Raw genomic sequence first — 16,682 nt, 5'->3', positions numbered from 1 at the left:
TCTTTCTTTCTTTCTTTCTTTCTTTCTTTCTTTCTTTCTTTCTTTCTCTCTTTCCTTCCTTCCTTCCTTCCTTCCTTCCTTCCTCCCTTCTTTCTTTCTTTTTCTGCCTTTCTTCTATAAATTAAGAATTGTAAGTTTTTCTAAGTTTTCCATAGACCCATGTTCAGATGAAAATGACAAATTATATCATGAAGCAAACCTGACTTTCTCCATGTTCATCTTGCATCCAGTTATTGCAAATGATTTCCTATGAATATATTAACAGGGATACACATGGAGACAGGGTCCTCATACTCTTATCTGTAGAGCTTGTTACCCACAGGCATTCCCTCCTCCTTTGGTGACAACCTATTGAATGTGTCTGCCCTCACTCCCTTACCTTATCCGGGGACCCCCACCCCAAGTACAGGGTAATGCCAGGGCGTCTCCTGTAGCAACCTGACCACTGATCTGTATTTGTAATTTGCCTGGAAATATCTCTTTAAACCATGAGGTAGAAAATTAAAAAACTAATCCTGTGATTAACAAAGACCCTTGGATCCTCCCAAGAATCTAACAAAATATCTTGTTTTCTCTGACAGTGAGCAGCCTAAATTCCTTGGAATTCTCATTTTTCCTCAAGCCCCCTTTTTCAAATTAAAACTTTTATACGAAAATTTGTACATGTTTTCAGATTTTATTTTTATGATCACTAGACTGAGACCTCTCACATCCCATATTAATATAGAAAGCATCTTTCCTTTCATTTTTTAAAAACAGGTCTCACTATATAGTCCTGCCTGTCCTCAAATTCATAGATCTGTTTGCCTCTGTTGCTCTAGTGTTGGTATTAAATGTGTGTAGCACCTTAGCTGGCACCTCAAAAATAGAAGCAACAAATGTAGCAATAGTGAGCCTCCATGTAACTTTTTTAAAGATGGTAATTTAAGATATAGTGATGGAAAAGCATATCTTTTCTCAGAATTGTTTCCAAAATTTTAAGGACACAATGCCATAGTAGAATCTCAGTCCATTCTCTTAGCCACTCTTTGTCAACTGACTAGTAAAACAAAAGAATACTGAGAATGGCACAGCTAAGGAAGCTGAGGCAGCAAACGGCGCTGAATACAGCTGAACTTACTGAAGCAGCCCTGTGTTTCTTGATGCTTCCAGTGGAGACCCGTGGGTAGACCCCATGGATGTTTCTAAGAGCCAACCTTGGCTGGATCAAACCTACTACATTCAAGCCTTCATTTTGTCAAGGCTCGGCAGATTGGGATACACATTTCATTTGTGAGAAGTACTGACTTATAACTATGTCACAATTAGCTGTTGCATTTAAATTTAATGTAAACCTTGATGCAATTGGTCCCATTTTTTAAAATACTTTAGCAGTAGTCATTGGTCCATAATCATCTTTGAATTTAAATGTTGATATCTTTTGAATGGGGACACAACTCTCAAGCATAGTGGTTAAAAATGGGGAGATAAGAGCATCCTATGATAAAAATTCTTTGAAAAAAATGGAGATTATAAGTATTGGGTCTTATTATTTTATTAGAGAAGTGCCCAAATCTAGTTTCTCAGCTAGTACAAGTTGTAAGCAGTAAGAAAGCTATGAGCTCTTGAAACAGTCTTCTGCTTTCATGCTGTTATACATATCCAGCTGTCTTCCCCGCAAGGTGTTCAAGCACACTGTGGCAATCCACTGTGCATTCTCTGTGCCGGAGTATGTGCTCTTACCATCCACTCCTTTCTGTTAACGGAGGCCCGCCCGTCACTGCAAAGGGTCAGAATAACTGGTACTCAATTTCCTTTAAGATTTTTGTCAAAAATGTGGTTCTCTCCCTGGCAGTAATGTCAGCTTGCCTGGGAGCCCGTGGGAGACACAGGACCTCCAGCATGCCGAGAAGATTGCTCTCCGGAAGGATATCTCAACCTAAAACTCTATTGAGTTTTCTGTTAACTCAGCACAAAATAGTTTTCTGAGAAGAGTAAACTTATTTGAGGAAATGCCTCTATCATAGGGCTTGTGGAAAGTCTGTGAGGACATTTTCTTGATTAGGGGTTCCCAGCCCATTGTATGTGTGGGTGTCATCCCTGGGCAGGTGGTCCTGCTTTGTATAAGAAAGAAAACTGAGCAATCCAGGAGGTGCAAGCCAGGGAGCAGCACTCCTCTGTGTCGGTTCCTGCATCCAGATTCCTACCTTGATTTCCTGCCCTGACTTCCCTCCATGATCAGAACATGTGGTGTGATCAGAACATGTAAGCCAAATAAAACCTTTCCTCCCCAAGTTGCTCGTGGCCTTGGTGTTTTAATCACAGCAATAAACAAGCAAAATAGGACAGTTTCACAATGAAATCACGTTAGGAACTCTGGGAGATGCTGACGGCGAGGGTCACTAAGCCAATCCAGACAGTTTGTAGCTGTGGCTTAGAATCTGTGCTTAAAGTTCTAGGTGATGCTCTGCTCGGAGGTACAGAGCGAGACAGGCTGATTAAAAGTTTTATAAGTCTCTGACATTTAAAATAAGTTGTCATTTGAATGTGACAGGAATAATTTCAAAAGCAATGGAAGAGAAAGTTGAGCTCCAGGTGGACCCAGTGTAGCTCATAGCTGGCCAACTTTAGAAAGTGCTAAATCTGAGGCTCAGTGTCGTCATGTGTGCTTTCATGATGAAAAATGCAAAACAGCTCTATATTCCCTAAGACTGGGTAAACATTGCAGGCAGTTGGTTGGCATTCTGAAAAATAAGAAATAAAGCCTGGTGAGTGCCTAAGTTCATTGTAGGACATTGGTGCAGGTGCTCAGATAAAATTCCAGAGACCTTGTTAAATTCAAATTTCAGATAAATAGTGGGAACTCTGTGTCTTGGTCATTTTTATTTGCTTTAATTTGCAACCTTAGAGTGAGTTCTAATGTGCTTTATGAGGCTTGGGAGCTGAAGACATCATGAGGATGTTAGTTTTGAGCTGGTAAAACTCTTGAGAAGGCCGTGCTTGGGCTGATGAAAGGTGCCTTCAGTGTAGGGTTTGGCTCAGTACTTCTCTTTATTATTCATTTTCCAGTTTTCCCGGGTCTCTCCACCTTTCTCTCCTACCAGCCTTTGCCTTTCCTTTGTCTTCTAAAGTGAACTTGACTTTGTGTTTTTGGTTTACTCACTGTCATCCAGTTCCAGGACAAAGCTTTTGCTTTTAAAGTAAGTTCAGATTCCCTGGTGTTTATGAAAAGGCTCTTATTTATTTGCTGTCTTCTACTATACCACAGCATCGAGGATACGTCCATAAATTTACATTTCTAAAATGCCCCTATTCCTCTTCATAATATGATAGACAATTTCCTGGGGCAAGAAATGGAGTGGGCTGGGGGTGTGGTGAGAAAATCTGGGGTGGAGATGAAAAACAACAGCAAAATGAAAACAAGAATATTGTGTGAAACCAACCCCCACCAACCCTCTCTCCCTCTGCCTGCTACGAAGGGCCCTTTGCAGATGGTGGTGAGCAGGCAGCACCTTCCTCAAAAACAGCAAGTTTCTTTATGCATGTTTTCCCCTTGGAAAGTGCCTGATGCACAGCCATCTGAAGCTTCTCTGAAGTGCTGTCTCAACCTGTGCCCCAGCCTAGGAAGCCATGAAGATATGGGAAGACCCGAAGGCAGGCCCAGAGGGTTCTTTTCTTGACTGCATGATGATCAGGAAAGGAAAGGAGAGGAGTGGGACAGCCCAGAGTCTGTGTTTTTAGGATGGCAGCATCAATATCAGCTGAAAACCTGAACTCTCAAGACTTATCCCAAATGAGTAAATGAGCATCTCTGATGGGGAGAATTTGACAAGCCTGGTGATGCCTGTACAGGCAGAAGTCTGAGAACCACTACAACAATTTTACCTTTCATCCCTCAATTAGGAAACCTTTTGTCATCTTCCTAGTGCTGCTGTCTCTTGGGGAGTGAGTGTGTAAACTAGGCTGTCAACACAAGATGGGAAGAGTAGGAAATGGCAGTCATTAGTCATTTCTACCTTAAAATCTTTTAGTTACCTTGGATAGTAAAGTTGGGAATAGGACCGGTAGGTAGTGAGAACTGAAGTGCTAGCCCCCAGAAGCTGTGCTTGTCTTGAATATTCTGCCCCCAGCTGGCTGATTAGATGTTTGTGGTTGCAGACAGATGGATTGGCGCAGACCCAGAGCCAAGTCATCTTGGGCTGCCTGGAGATCCCTTAATAGCCCACCTCTGTATCTGATGTAATGTTTTCTCTACTGTCAGGTAAAACCTTGGGGACATGTTAACTGACCACCAGTGTCCACCAACCAAAAGGCTAAGGCTGTCATTAGACAGTGTGAAAAATCTGCAGAGTTTTCCTTCCTTTGCTGAAAGCCACCTACCAGATGTCCCCACAAATGGCTTAATTAATAAGTTTCTTTTGTTTTGTAACTATAAAAGTTTATGTAACCATTTCTATGTTGGACACATGTTATTTGAGTAACCAGAATCCATATTCTCCTTTCCTGATTAAGGGGATAAAAGCCATAAAGGCCAAAAATGTTCTAGGTACCATGGCATCAACTAGCTATCCAGAACAAATCAGCTAAGATGACAGCTAAAAATACTGCGAGTACTTTTAGTAAACACTCCCAGGAAGTAATACAAGCCTCATGTGACTCGTTGGAGAGCCATTTCTGGCATGATACCATTTTTGTGTGATTTGGTATAAAGACCTTTGATACCAAGCACACTTTCACTCTGGGTGAATACAGTGTGTCCCACCTGCCTGTGGTTCTGAACCTCCTCTTTAATTTCCTCGCTGCTCCCTGTTCCTGGTCAGGGCTCAGACCTGACGCATGGGTCACTCATATCTGGCTAAAAATAAACTCTGTGTTGAGAACTGTGCTTTGAGTTGGTGGTAAAGGTAACATCAACGAGAGCACGTCGATACAACTAAGACGTACTCAGCCACCTTCACAAAGTCAGCAGTCATCAGAGGGAATGCCTTCCTTCAGTTAGTAACTTCTATATCCAGATCCCAAAGTAGCTTTCTATAGAAATCACACCTGTGCACAGGAATAGCTACAGTTTACTGAGGATGAACATGTGACATCCATGCCTCTAAGTGTGGTTCAAAGTGACCGCGCTTGACAGGAACAACGCTACTCAGTTGGTGTCAAAGACGTTCAAATGTAATATGTAGGTTATGGTCTTTACCCAAGAGTCCTCCTGCAGTTTAAAGCCAAGTGTTAACCCAATGGTTCTGATTGGTTTGAGGGCTGCTCAGGTGCGTGGCTTCCAGTCCCATGCCCTCAGAGAGCCTGATAGTAGATCTTGGAGAAAGTAGCCTATGCATCAAGACTATTTTAAAGTACCTGGAATTCTAAGGCGGAGCCAGGGCCAAGAGCTACAGTCTTTTCTAGTCCATCACTAAAATCCTCATACTTTTAACCGAGAGATTCTCAGCCTTGTAAGGAAGTTAGAACTGCATGCTTCCTCTTCAAACCACGGCAATGCTCAGATTCCGGGTTAGACTTTGGTTACTGTGACAAGATACCTGAATCAATAAACTTGAAAAGAGGATGTTGGATGTGCTTGATTCAGGGACAGTTTTGGAGGTTTTTGCCTATGGTCGATTGTATTCACTGGCCAAGGGAAAGTGTGGTAAAGCCATATAGCACGGAAGGATTATGCGGTTATTCAATTCACAGTGGCCTGGAAGTGAGAAATAAAAGGAAGGAGTGGAGGTCGCCCAGTGACCTAATAGCTTCTACTAGGCTCTACCTCTTAAAGATTCTAACAACTCCCAATAGTACAAACCTTCAAACATGGGTCTTTGAGGGACATCCCAGTCCCAAACTTTAGGATGCTCCATCCCCAGAGATTTAGACTTTATCTGAAGTAACAAAAACATCCCTCTGTTCTGATTGTAGTCAGTGTGGGCATTTCAACCTCAACTCTATCTATTGAGAGCTGAAGGTCTAGAAAAGCAGTTTTTTGCTGTTGTTGTTTGTTTTTGTTTTGTTTTTTTTTTTGTTTTGTTTTCATATGCAGAGACTCTGATATTAGCATAACTGGGAACGCCCTTATTTAAGAAGGGGGATGGAAATTGATTGCAACAGGACTGTTTAATTCAAATTGCTGATGAGTCAAGTAAGCACCATGTATGTGCATTTCTATCATGTGCTATACAGTAACTTAAATGGAGAGGCCTGGTTTCTCACTCTGCAAACAAAAGAGGCACTATCCTTTCCCCCACTTTTTGTCAGACTGGTTGCCTTATAAAACTTGTAAATGTGCATGTTTTTCGTTATCTCTCTCTTTGAAAAAAGATCTTTTAGAAACTAAATACATCTGTTGCTACCTTTTTACTGTCTTTCTCAAAGGCTGCTTCTTTGAAATAACATTAAGGGAAATTGTGCTTTTGTCCCATAGCTTCCTTGAAAGGAAGATCCTAGCTTCAACACTTTATTCCAAGTTGTGAAATTACCTCCTGCCTTAAAGATAAGCTCATGAAACCCTGCTGGTTTGTAAACACATTAATTTTTCTTTTTGTCCTGGATAATGGATACTGGCTGACAGAGACAGTCACATCAATTCCCAAGGAAGGCAGGAGGAATCGTGCAGGGACAGTGGTGCAGAAAATCATCTTACATGAAAACCAGTTCATCTTTATCTTGAAAACATGTAAGACTTTGTGTAAATATAATTTCTGTCTTTGCAGTCCCTAAGTGTGTTACAACCTTTGATGCAAAGAATATGCCAGTGTCTCTTAAACTAGACACTCTTAGCAGAAGGTTCTAGGTCTTTGGTTTGGTTTGTTTTCCACTTTCATCTTGCTAACATTCCTGTGAGACTGCTAATGGATGTGAAAGAGAGCATGCACACGTGCAAGAGAGAGGAGAGAGAGAAAGAGAGAGAGAATGCAAATGGACACATATTTGCTTGTCCAGCATGATAGCTTCTCTAATACATATATGGAGATGATTATATCCTAAATTATATTACACACGCGTGCACACACACACACACACACACACACGCACATGTATACTGTACACATGTGGATTTATGTATATGATCTTTTGTTGAGAATAAGAGACTGAGTTGAAGATTTATTATAAAGAATTGCCTGTTATTTGTAACAATATGGCTAGAGCAGGAGTCATCATATTAACTGAAGTAAGCTAGAAACAGAGCGAAAATGTGGTGTACCACTACTTATATGTAGAAACTAAGAGTGTAATCACGCCTTGAAGAGAATAGAATGATGGTCCCCAGGGTTTATGAATATGAGGGAGAAGGGCCTTTAGGAAAAGTGGAGTATAGGGTTCCAATGTTTAATTAGAAAGGAAGAATTAGTTCTAGCAAAGTAGGAAAACTTTGCTCTACAACATTTCATTATATAGTCAAAATGTGTAGAAAAGAAGGTTTGGAAGATTGTTCTTTTCTGGTACCTGGCATTACACCCAGTCCCTGGTGTGTGCTAGGCATGTGTTCATCGGTTGATCTCCATTCTCAGTGCTTTTTCTTCTGAGACAGAGTCTTGCTAAATTGCCCTGGCTGGTCTCAGAAATTTTGATTCTCTTGCCTCAGTGTCTGTCTCAGTGGTGAGTATAGGAATGTCCAGCCATGACCACCTGGAGCTTGTGAATTACTAGCTCACTGAAAGCACAAATGTTTGAGAGTTACAGATGCTTACCCTGAGAACATTACACATTTTACAATGTATCATTTTATCATAGTGTGCCTGTGAACATGTATAAATATTCTGTCAATTTAAAATAAATGCACAAGAAAAGGGTAATTAAAACAGTTTCCACCACCTCTACTTTGTTTTTGCCCCAATTCCATAACTTTTAGATCTGTTCTCCATTTTGGTTTTCCTTACAAGGTTTTTTCCTTGCTGGCTTTGGGGGCAGCATTTTCTTTTGCTTTTTTTTTTCTTTGTTTGTTCATTTGTTTTTATTTTAAGAGATTTGAGTATCAGTGAACATCGTTCTTCAGGGCCCTCTTTATCTAAGACAGCCTCGGAACAATGGCTCAGCTTAGGAGCCTTAGCTTCCTGTGGTGTCTCATATCTTGGAGTTTTAGCACTGAACTAAAATAGCTGAAAAAGGTGCTAGATTACCACCTGCGGGTCAGAAAAGGCCCAGGGCTGGTGGCAGGGTTTGAGGGCAAGGACAGTCAGAAATTAAAGATGACGTGGAGGAGGAGGAGCTAGTGACACTGTGCTTTGAACCACGTCAGCGTCCCCCGGCGCCTGGGTCTCAATGACCTGGCCTCAATTATGCTCTCTGCAGTCCCAGGGAAACTTATTAGGCTACAGTTGAGCGGATGTGCAGAGATGGGGCTTTTAATAAAGACTGATGCTAGCCAGGCACAGTGACCTCTGAGCCTTCTCTTGGTGCCCCGGGAGAGGTGCAGGGTTGGTAGAGCCAATGCGACTCTCTTTTCTTTTTACGTTCACCATTGCTACAATGATTTCAAGGGTTCCTTGGGATCTGTGGTGGAGTACGTGGGCAGCAGACCTTCTACATTCCTGCTCCACCCTCCACCCAACAGAAAGCTCCTTTGTGCTCACTGAACCTTGCCACTGTGAATGCAGCCTTTATATGAGCCCGACTTCAGAGTGTACAGCAAGCTGCCTTGAGTGCAGTGGTTTTGACGTCAACTTCTAAAACCACAAAGTAAAACAGCTAGAAAGAAGTTCTGAAATGGTCTGACCTGACTTTATGCTTTCTCTTTTCCTTTTTTTTTTTTTTTTTTTTTTTTGTAACTGAGAAGAAAATAGCACTAGAAAGTTCAATGGACGTGGCCAAGATGAAGCAGTGGTATGACTATTGAACCAGTCTGCTGCTGCTGAGCCCAGGAACATTTGCCTATAATCCCTGACCATTATTTTTCAATTTCATCCTGCTAAAATTCCCATGGGAAAACTAATGGACCTATAATCCTGTTAAATGCTAAACCATTCTCTCCCACTTACATGTCAGGGGAAGTTTGAGAACTTGTCTTCAGTCCCTCCTTTCATCTTTGCAAACCCTCATTCCAGGGTGAGGCTTGCTGTAGAGTATTTCTTCTTCAGCTTATGGGTTTCCATCTTGAAAGAAGTCTACCTAGTTACTAATAAAGTAAATTTAGGGATGTTGATGCTAATGCTTTTAATAGTTGGAAGCATGAATTAACCTTATTTGGGCCCAGGGTTACCAGATTTTTGGAGCAACCCTATTTTGGATTTGAATCTTAGATTGTCTATCAGGTTTACCCTTTGTCTCTAGACCAAAATACAAGATCCTCTGCTACTTAGTTCTTTCTTTCTTTTTTCCTTTCTTTCTTTTTTTGGACAGGAAGCTTTGTTGTTTTTAATGTCTGCTTAGGCACTCAACTTTCTACCTAGAAGGCTCTTTTTTATAATTTCACTCCTATTTTGATTCCAGCGAAGTATTTCCCCCACTGGGGAAATACTTATTGCAGTGCGCGCAGTGGTACCCTGTTTTCTGCCCAGGAACGAGTGAAACAGGACATTTCATTCTTAATGCCGTATTGCAAATGGCAGCCATCCACTGCTGTTTGATCCCATCGCAGGGCATTCTGGAAGAGGCAGAACCAGGACTCAAAGCAGATTGTGTTTCTTTGGGACCAGAGAAAGTAGTGACTGCAATGGGACATGAACAAATCAAAGAAGCCTAGTTTAAGTTTATGTAATTAATGTCTCAGCGAACCTGGTTTAAAAGAAATAAACAAAGACACAAAGATATTAGTTCCTCAAAGATAAAGAAGTAAATAAATAGATGAATAAATTTTAAACAAATCAAAATAGAACACTATTACCTAATAGCCAACCCAAAATAAATGTAGCCACTATGGTTCTGAGAGTCCAGGTATTATGGTTCACAAAATTAAACCCCACTTAGCTTAAAATTTTTTCTAAGTTTTTTTTTTTTAAACTTAACATAGAAATCTGCCCAAAACAAACATGAAGACTTCTTAACTGCTGAAAAGTTTTATATCAGTACCACTGTTGGGTAACTAAACTATTAATTTGTTATCAGTTTCAAAAGAATTAGAAGCATTGTTAGCACATAAAAATAAGCGTTGGATGGGGATAAAAATGCTAATTGATCATTACAGATTGTATATATTGGCTGGAGAATTGTGCTGTTCTCTATACATATAAATTTCAAAAGTTGAAAATAGATTTAGATGAGATGTATTCACAGGAGCCAATTCTATCACCAGCCACAAAGGTCACCCCAAGGGAGTGATATCCAACTTTGGGAGGATGGCCCAAGATCCAACTCCACCCATGCAAACAAGCATATGTAACACTAGCTGAATGGCCTCATAGCCATAAGAGTTAGGTCTTTTGAGGGGGTCGTGATGCTGTGATTCTCCAGGTATTCTCTCTGTTCAGGGTGCTGCTCAAAGCTATACAAACAGCAGATGTAAAGACATGGTAAAGCCCACAGGGACTTGGTCACATGTTAGCCCAAGTAAAATGGCTGGGACCAAAGAGAGGATGCAACTCAGAAATAACCTGGTACACAGAAGATGACACGCGGATATTATATTTGTGACTGATCAGGTTGGACTGAAAAGCTAGACTAGAGCGCACTGATACTCTGATAAAACCAATGTCAAGAGCCTAGAGCAATAAGCCTACCCTGACGGGCTGGCTTCCGTACCTAGCTCAGGAAGACCACTTGCGAGGGCATTGACGAGAGTGCTTTATTAAGTGATGACACTGGCTACAAAAACAAACAAACAAACAAACAACCCATAACAGAAATGTACCCTTTAAAGGATCCTGCAGAGCTGACTAGATTTTAATAAACCAGCTGAACTGGGGAACTATAATTCCTATCCTAACTGTAAAACATATATCTACCCTAACTGAATGCTATTTGCAAGCAACAGATTTACTAGACCCATATTTGTCTAACAGAATAGCTACAGGCCACATAAACTCATATAGGTTTAAGTCTATGATAGTAAAGTAATATAACCCAAAATTCAATAACCGGCTTGAATTAGCCTCAAGAGTTCAACAGCCAGGTGAAGAACCCTCAGGTTTGTACAGCACAAGTTGGTAGGAGGTTACAGATAAAAGGATGCTTTCTATCATCATAGAAATACTTTTTGGAGAATATTGCATTATACTCAAAACCTATTTTTAAAGTCTATCTAATTGTCAACTGAATAAAAACACTAAATTCTAAAATGTGACATTGACTCACATGTCTCAATCTCTAGATATCTTTTTGGCGTCTAGGGGGATTCTGTCGTCCCCCTGTGGTGGAGTCTCTGCTCTCCTGGTGTCTGACTAGGAACCATTTCTGGTTTATAGACAATCTGGTTTGGTCCTGCTTTATAATCCGTGCTTCTCCACTTTCGTGGCTTTTGGGGGATCTACTGGTAGACTGCTCTGGGTGGTACATCTGGAAATCTGGAAAACTGTAAACAAAACCCTTCCCCTAGTTTCCCAGTCAACTGTTGGCCAGTTGAGCAGCATGACTGAGGAGGCTACTCATTTTGACCTCCTTTACAACATTATTGTCGGCCTCTGGTTGTCTAGTATTTACCTTTCTCCTTTGCATGCCTTTACACAGCTGTGTCGATGCCTGTATTTGCTCTGGACCTGTAATCAAAGTTATGCTGCTTGCATTATTTTTATGGGAGAGAAAGCCTTTCTTTAGTGCCATGCAGGCAGTGTGTAACTGGCTGCTGGGGCAGAAAAGGCTTTGGTTTGTAGTATTAGCTGAATATCATAACATAAAGGCTCACACCACGACTGATTTCAAATCTTCAGTATGACATCTTAGAACACAGAGCTGGGAAGTTTTCCGAACACTTTTTAATAATGACTTGTGTTTAATGACTCACCCATAGAACTTCCAGGAACTGGGCAATTGACTCTCTTTCATCTGGAATGAGCAGATGTTAGCACTTCATTTGTCACTGAAGAAATGCAAGTTGTCTGCAGAAGAGTGGTCTATGTCTGGCTGCAACCGTGTTGTGTGCATTGCAAAACCTTGGGTCATACCCTTGACGCTCGGTAGGACAGAGGGATCTGTTGTCTGTGACTAATATAGAGCTAAGTCAATGGTACAGATCTATTAGATAGTGTTAAACATACTCCGAGATTTGGGGATGAAAATGGCAGAAGAGCTCTGCTTTCATAAAGGAATTTGCCTCGCTGGCACAGGCTTTGTGAAAGTGAGCCAGGGTGGCGGGGAATGTTGGTGAGGTGCGAGTCTCGTCAGGCTCCGCCCCAACGCCATGACCTTCTCTCAGCACCACTTAAGTCATAACCGACGAAACAAAGACTTTTCCCAGGTTGCTTTAGAAACCCAGTTGTGAACTTAAAAGCTTTCACGTGTGCTTGCATGTTGCCTAAGAAGGTTTGTTTTGTTTTATTCCTGTGATGAAAACCTCCTGAAAAGTGAGAATAAGTGTCTGTTTGGTGGAGTGTTTTCTCCAGTGCCTGTACAGTACCTGATTTGGGGACAAGTGCTTGCTCAATGTGCAGAGAATACTAACTATAGTTCAAGCAGGATGAACCCGTGCAGACTGGGGGAGGCAATTTAGCAATCCTGTTTGCTTGTCATTGCAAAATCTCAGGTGAGACTAAAATTTATCAGTACCAAAAGGGACAGTGCTTTTCCACTGTTTGAGGGTTCTTTTGCCCCTTAGAGAACAGGAGAGAAAGGTAGAATAGATAGTATGAACTTGGAAGCTGAGACTTCTGGAGATCATGCATTCATTTCTAGATTTTTATTTTCTTTATTTTTTAATATTTACTTTATTTATTTTTTAATTTGTTCATTTTAGATCTTTTATTTTCTACCTACATCATTCTGAGACGACTAAATCTCCCAGCCTGCTTCTACCTCTGTAATGATATTTAGTAAACATCATTTATACTTCACCAAATAGTCAGAAGTGAAAGCAATAATGTGTGAACCACAAACATGATTTTTTAAAAACTTTTATTAGTCTCCTATATGTTCCATCTCTACTGCAGTTTTCCCTCCTTCTACTTTCAGTCCTTCTTCCTCACCTCTCCTCTTCCCCAGAGCTAATTCTGTGTTACACTTCAGATGTGAAAAAGAAGAAAATAATAAGGAACAACCTTCCAGGAGTAGCCACTGAATATGACCCAAAAAGAAACAATAAGACTGGACACAAACTGCATTTCCAGGTCCCCAACCCTGGGGAAATTAAAGGGTCCCCACACCTCCCACAGTCACTTACCTCAGATATAGCTTACTATGTGGCTACTGAATTAGCCCAGCAGAACTAGGGTTAAAAAAATATTGTACTCCTGTGTTCAAGGTATGTTGGTAGAAGCTGGGAGAAAGAAATTTGTAAGTTCCACCCCTGGCCTTGGAGGAATTCCAAGATCAGTGGGAAAGTAAATTATTTAGCCATGCTATTATGAAATAATGTAAACTGGGAGTTTTGTCCATAGGGTAGGATTCAAAAGCTGTAGCTACTAAAAGAAATGTTTTAACTAGGAGCTTTGACTAGCCAGACATCTCCCAGCACTCCCTGTTCTATTACTTCCCTTGAGTGCTCTTGGCTTAGAAAAATCAAACTTAGGCCCGTCCCCAATGCAAGTTCACAGGTGAACATAAGTGATGGAGCTGAATGACACAGCTTTAAAACTTATGACTTGAAATCTTTGCCAGCTAAAGCATGTAGGCAAGCTCTGACTCCTGGAGGTCTGAGTTTTACTGTTCGAGGATCATGTCACATTTTCATATCCAAGAGGCTCTCAGTCACAAGCTGGCTGCAAGTGCTCTGGTACCTTCATCTCTGGACAATGGGCCTTTTCTGCTGAGGTCTCCACATTTCTCTGTGCGGTCTGTGGGCCTGGCCCTTTTGCAGGCTATGAAATGAGTACTTGTTCAAGTACTTGTACTTTTCTCATTCCATCTCCAGCCCTTTATACCCAGGATGCCTCCTTTTTTGCTTTTATGAAATGGACATTATGTATTCTACAGCTGGCAGTATTAGGGATAAAACAATCAAGGGGGTACAGCTTTAAGAGAGATGAATTAAGCTTTTTCCATTCCTCCTTGTCTGCCAGTGTGCGCTGAGCTCTCAGAATCAAATGAACAGAGCTGAAATTGTACACAAGGTTGGCGGTTATTTCAATGAGCAGGTAGGACAGAGCAGAACAAATCGAAGCTTCATTTCGGAATAGTCTGCCAATTGCTCGTCTTTGCTTTTTTTTTTTTTTTTTTGTGGCTGATACTCAAGTATATTCCATTATAATGAAAACACCCAAAGAATGATGGTACCTCAACAGCTGTCTGCTGCTAGGGCTCATTACCTCAACAACTAGGGAGACTTCAGGCTTACAGAGGGAGCTATAAAACAGATGGTTGCTCTGTTAATTGCTGCCATTGTCTGAGAGGACCTACCTGCTTCCCACAGGTGATTACTTCTGTCTCGGGGTACAGCCTCACCCTTGTGTATTGTTGCCTTCATCTGGGTGGGGATGTCTGTCCTCCAAGGTTTGGCTTTTCCCGGAATCCAATGTGTTTACACATGTATGACAGTATCTCATTTCTGTACCTTTAACCTTGACCAGGGATAGGATATGACAGGTGGACAGAGTCCGGCCTGAGCCTGAGCCAAAGTGAAGGAGATGCAAAACATAGGCGGAGATGCCAGGCTTTAACCCTGCTTCAGTTACCAAGTAGGCACACTTGAGCAGTAACTGCTCTTTAGCAAAAGCAATTTGTAAGGGCCTGGTTCAGAATAATGTCTGTCGCCTCCTGGTGTGTGGGCCTTCCTGGAAATTCTTACAGAAGAGCAACTTTTGAGGCAAATCTGATGTTACAGATGCCCCCCCCCCCTTGGCCCAGATCATGCCACTCGTGACTCAGAATCATGTGGGACCTCAAGTGTTTGTAGTAGAGTAGCACCTGGCTAAGTAGGGAAGCAAGGGAAAATGGAAAAATGAAATAGTAAATTTTCAGAAAAAGACTAGATATTAAATATCTGAAAATTCCATTTGCTTTCTTGCTATTAAGATAATGAGAGATTTACTTTTTTCCATTGCTGTGGAAGTAGTTCACTTGTTGTTGTTGTTTTTTCCTTCTGAAACTGAGTAGAGCAATTTGTGCTTGTGAAAAACACATGGTGTTAGACATGTTCGCAGGTCTGGCAGTCCCTGTGGGTGGACCCGTCCTTCATAATCAGCAGCTTGGCACACCGACATTGGGACTGCTAGACTGTGATTGTTGATCTGGAATGGGATCAGAGCCAAATCACTGTCTGTGTGAAGACATGACATGGCAAATAGCCTAGGAACTATTAATAGGTAACTAAACCATATATGAAGACCATCTAGCCAGAGACTTTTTGGTAAAGACTAAGGAAGGACAGACCATTGTCCTCAGCCCTTAAGAGTTAATCTGAATGGGTCTGTAGTCACCTGGACAGAACAATACTCTTTGAAGCAAGTGTCCTAGAGACCTTAGTATAGATCTGCCTTAGATGTAGGTTGTCATGATAGTCTTGGGCCATTTTCTACTCTCGCTTTTAAAGAGTGTTCCACATAGCTCTGTAATGAATAACTTGTTTTCTACACTGAGCTATGTCTCATCTAAATTCTTTTCAAAGAAGTCACAGGATTAGGGAGCTGAGTAGAATTCAGAGCAGATCCTTGTGACAATAGGCTAATGATATTAGACATGGGTAATTTAAAATTTCTTTAGTAGATGTCAAACACTTGAACCATTCTGTCCTCATGACTCACTAACTGTAGGCTGTTGGGTAAGCTGCCTTGCTTGAGCTCAATGGCCTCCTCTATAAAGTGGGATTAAAGTATCTTTCTCCATATATATATATATATATACATATATATATAATATGTTTGTACATATACATTTACATATATTATCTATCACACACATATATAATTAATACAATGTAATATAATATAAAAATATAATAACATAACATAATATATTATATATGATAATATTAATTTATATTATATGTGTTTATATATAAAGAATACATATTCTTTACATATATTCTATACATATTTATATATACACACATATATTCTATATTTATGTACATATACACACATATATAGTCTATATATATACATGTAGAATCTGTGTGTGTAGATGTGTGAATAAGTACATACAATATATCCTTACTATATACACACATATATAATATATACACACATATAGTATAATATTTGTATATAGACTATTTATGTGTGTATATGTGAATGTCTACATACATATGAGGATATATGTATGTATATAGAATATATATGTATGTTTATGTATATGTATGTATGGAGAGAGAGAGAATAAGAGAATGAACAGAAATCATTACTAAAATGCTATAAATTTCACCAGAAGGTTGGTCCCTGGGATGATGTCACCCTGTATATTATTATATCTCTACCTCGTTCTTTTTAATCTTCACCAGAAAGGTGTTCTCTGGGACCATGTGACCCTGTCTACTATTATATCTCTGCCCCTTTCTTCCTTTCAATGGAGATGAGAGGTTAATGTAATGGACACTTGAGGACACACATGATTGTAAGCTGTCCAGCAGAGCTGACAGGAGAGTGTTAGAGCCCAGGCTCATGACAGTGATGTCGGCTTCTTTTCTTTTCTTTCTTTCTTTCTTTCTTTCTTTCTTTCTTTCTTTCTTTCTTTCTTTCTTTCTTTCTTTCTTT

This window comes from Psammomys obesus, unplaced genomic scaffold (genome assembly GCF_907164565.1).
Source record: "Psammomys obesus unplaced genomic scaffold, mPsaObe1.curated_primary_1811, whole genome shotgun sequence".
Lineage (NCBI taxonomy): Eukaryota > Metazoa > Chordata > Mammalia > Rodentia > Muridae > Psammomys > Psammomys obesus.
This window is presented reverse-complemented; position numbering follows the sequence as displayed.